The sequence below is a fragment of the Mustela lutreola genome, chromosome 15 (genome assembly GCF_030435805.1).
Source record: "Mustela lutreola isolate mMusLut2 chromosome 15, mMusLut2.pri, whole genome shotgun sequence".
In the NCBI taxonomy this organism is placed as follows: Eukaryota; Metazoa; Chordata; class Mammalia; order Carnivora; family Mustelidae; genus Mustela; species Mustela lutreola.
The window spans coordinates 11,182,922-11,187,083 of record NC_081304.1 but is presented as its reverse complement, the minus strand read 5'-3'; positions in this window follow the sequence as shown (position 1 = coordinate 11,187,083).

Sequence of the window (4,162 nt, the reverse complement as noted above, 5' to 3'; positions counted from 1 at the left end):
TTCCTTTTTCACCTAATCACCAATTATTATAACTTGGGGGGAAGCCAGCATGGCAACTGCTAACCTTCCTTTGTCATTGAGTGTCTCTCTCTGAGAGGGACACCCACCGACTTTGTGAGGTAGCAAATGGCCAGCTGGGTCTCTGTGTTCCACAGACAGGAAAGAGTTCAAGAGATGGACAGTTATCCACACCCAAGATGTATTCTATGTGGAACTGTCCTTCCTTCCGAGAAGAACAGGCAACCATGTGAATATTCTAGAAAGAACCATAGAGGGAGCCCTGTGTGGGTTCCCAGAGAGGCTAGACCACCTTTGTGTGGTAGACTGGCAGCTGTTGACATCCTCACGTTCCAGAGTGAGCTCTAACAAGTCCGGAGCCTGGCTCTGCTGACCCCAGTCCTTCCCAACAGCAGGCCATGTTGCTCCGAGGTCCACTCCAGACTGTTCGCTGAGGTTTTCTTCTCCAGGTACTAATAACTAGGTGAAGCAGAGACCCAACAACCATGTCTTCTCTCCCAGTGATCTTGTGGCTCGTTTCTCCCACCTAACCCATTCATTCCTCCCCCTCAACATACTCTGGGAATTACTGTATTTTTCTCTGCGTGTTTGGGCTGATTACATATTTGTTGGTCTTGTCTCTCGTACACCCTCTTTAAAGGGTGGGGACGGGGCCCTTCTCCACTATCCATTATCTGGAGTGTCTACTCTCAGGACTTCATGCCTGGTGGTGGATTGGGGGGCAGGGATGGGTAAAGGCTTGTTTACCAGTTGTTAGTGTCTCCCTGGGCTCTGTTTTCTACCCCGGGAGCTAGTCTAACTAAACCTTTGTGGAGTCTGGTCAAGGCAGTCCAGATCAATGCCATTCATAGAAAACAAGTTTCTCCTGTGAGTGGAACACAGGGCAAGGCTCTTTCTGTCCATAAGACGTAGTCTGTGCCTCCCAGAGCCTTCCAGAGCCTTCTGCAGCCTTTTAAGCCAGAAGAGGCATTAGTGCAACACTTTACATCTTTGTTCTTAACAAGCTCTGCCGGGTCTGATTCGTTGTAAAAGGAGTCATCAGTGAGCTGTTACCACTGATGAAGTATTAAATGCGGAAGAGTTATTTTTAAAAGTAAATTCAGTGGATTCAGATTTATTTTCCTCATAATCCTTCACAATTTTTCTAACATTAGTGATGAATGTGAAACGTTGGGATTTACGTCTTTTTTCTCCCCACCCCAAGGAACATGCCTTACTCATCCCAATGGACCAATAGAAGGATTGGCTGCTTCTGGCAGAAACATAAGGAAGCCGGGTGGTGAAGCCTGTACAGCAAGCAGCTTACCAGCTCTGACCACCCCTCCCAACCCCCATGCCTTTCTCACCTGTCCAAGAAAACTCATCTGAATGCAAGTCGTGGTGGTCATATTATCACAGATGCCATCCGATGACAGGGAGAGGGATGTCAATTCTGGTGGGGAAGGAGACAGTAGGTGAAGCTTTTGGAGAGGACAGACCACAGTTGGGTCTTATAAGGCAGTCCCAACTTGGACAGAGAGCTCTGGGGCGTGGGAGCTGCCCAGTAGTAAGATTTAGGCAAAGTTGCCAGAGGGGAAAGTTTGGCAAGCGTTCAGGGTCCTATGAATAGTCCAGCGTGGGCAAAAAGATGGGAAGGAGGGGTCTAGACGAAGCTGGAGAAAATCTTGAAGGGTTCTCCGTGAAAGACGGAGGTGTCTAGACTTTACACGGTATGTAGTAAGGACCATTCACATTTTCAAATGTGGCCTATTAGCATGTATATTTCTGTGTGCTGGGCACATAGAATAGTTCTTAAGGTGTCCTGGAAGGGTTTAGACACATGTGTCTGCTTTGGGGGGCTAGGCTTTTTTCTAAACAGAGCATAGTGGTTAAGAGTCCTGGCTCTAGAGACAGCTAATTTGGGTTCAAAAACTGGCTCTATCACGTATGAACCTCGGTTGGCCATGCCTCAGATTCTTTATCTGTAAAATGAGGATAATAAAACTGCTTATTTCATGGCTTTGTTACAAAGTAAGTATTACTAATACTAACTCATTAGTATTTGTTACTAATGTATTAAAATGTAAGTGCTTAGTATTATAATAAAGATCCTAGCCTAGAATAAGGGGTGAGTACCTGCTAATTGCTAAGATGATTATTATTACTATTATCTCTCCTGAGGGGCACCTGGGTGGCTCAGTCTGTTAAGCATCTGCCTTTGGCTTAGGTCATGATTCCAGGGTCCCTGAAACGGAGTCCAACATTGGGCTCCCTGCTCATTGGGAAGACGGCTTCTCCCTCTCTCTTCTCTGCTCATGCTCTCTCTCTCTATCTCTGTCTCTCTCTCTCAAATAAAAAAAATCTTAAAAAAAAAAACAACCCAAACTATTATCTTTCCTGAGTAAGTAGGTGGGTGTTCTCTGGTTATTTCCTGATGATGTGGGCGAAATAAGACACACCCATCTTAAGGACTGAAGAGGAATATGATCTGGGGATTTTAAGTTTGAGTAGGAGTTAGATACCCGGACAAGAGGAGGAGGTGTGTCTGGTGCCTTTTTGGGTGTTTATTTGCCACTTTTCACATTCTTTCAGTCATACATTGGTTGGTGGGTTAAGGTGTTCTTTAAATTTTCTCAAGTTCCACGTGTCTATGCTCCTCATGCCTTCTTTAGGGCATCTTCCCAGTCCCTACTATTTAATATGGTATAATACTGCCTTCAAGAAATGATCCTTCTCCGGTTTTAGAAACTGTAATTGTGGCCATAAGATTTATCTCTTAGAGAGCAATTAGTCTGCACAGACAGATCTTTGCATGTTTTCTAGTTTTGAGAAACACTTCTCCCTCTGCCCCCAATCCCTTTTTCCTGTTAATTGGTCAGTAGCTGCTGGTGAGCAAATCTCCATTTGCTCCACCATCTGCTTTAAAAAAAATGCCTGAAAATCTTTGCATAAGAGGCTTCCCTGACTTGGCCAAAAGAGGGGGAGGAGAAGGGGGAAAGCAACCAAGAGGGATACCATTGTTCAATTTTCTTGGTAACAGAGACCGGGAAACCATATATAAGAGAAATGGAACTCAGGAATCTTTGAAATGGGTGATGGTCAAGAAAATGGTACATTCAATCTTTGCTATTTGTTGCTTATGAATATTCTTATTTGTACTCATCCTAATATCCTCTGAAAGGGCTAAACATTGTGGAGGGAGGGACTGCATGTAATGTGGGACAGATGGTCTTAAAATAGGCATAAATGTCTGCTGGGTGCCTAGGCCAGCAGAAGCAGGAGGGGCAGAGCTCAGTGAAGGACAGAGGGTCATTGGGACATAATGAGCAAGCATCTCTGGGAGATGTTCTTCATTCAGCAGTACAGTGTCTTTCAATGACCAAAGGGCTCTGGCAGAGAAAAAGGAGGGAGGTATTTGGGAGAAATAAGAATTATGGGTTCAAGAATCAGGGAAATGAGTGGAGAGAACTCTGAATAAAGCAGGTTGCCCTCCATAATGTGGGTGGGTCTTGTCTAATCAGTGAATGGCAGAAGGGAATCAAAGGCTGACCTCCTTGGAGCAAGAGGGAACTCTGCCAGCAGATGGCCTTTGGACTTCACCTGCAACACTGGCTCCTCGTGGTTCACCAGCAACTGCCTTCGGATGTGAATAGGACTTGTCAAGCATCGTACAGATTGGGGAGCCCATTCTTTAAAATAAATAAGTCTGTGTTGGGAGATTCCTGATGAGTTCAGTGGTGCAATAGGTATTTCACATGTATCTCATTTCATTCTCTTCTCCCCCCTACCACTTTGTTCTTAACACTATTCAACTTAATTATTCAAGGTCACATAGCTACTTGGTGGCAGAGACAATAGTCAAATCAACTTACGTCTGACTTCATTCTTTTTTTTTTCCCCCTCCAAATATATTCTTTTTTTTTTTTTTTTTAAATTTCTGTCTGACTTCAAATCCTATATTCTGCTCACCAAAATATACTCTTTAAGACCCAGGGAGGGGCTTAAAAAAAAAACAAAAAACTAAAACTTGAATCCCTGCCTTTTGGTTGGTGTGAAGATTCAAATAGAACCTAACAGGAGACTTAACTGAGGCTCAATTAATGGGCTCCCTTACTCACTGTGTTGGGCTGGGCTGGACAAAACACAGCCTCGGGTCCTTGCCAGC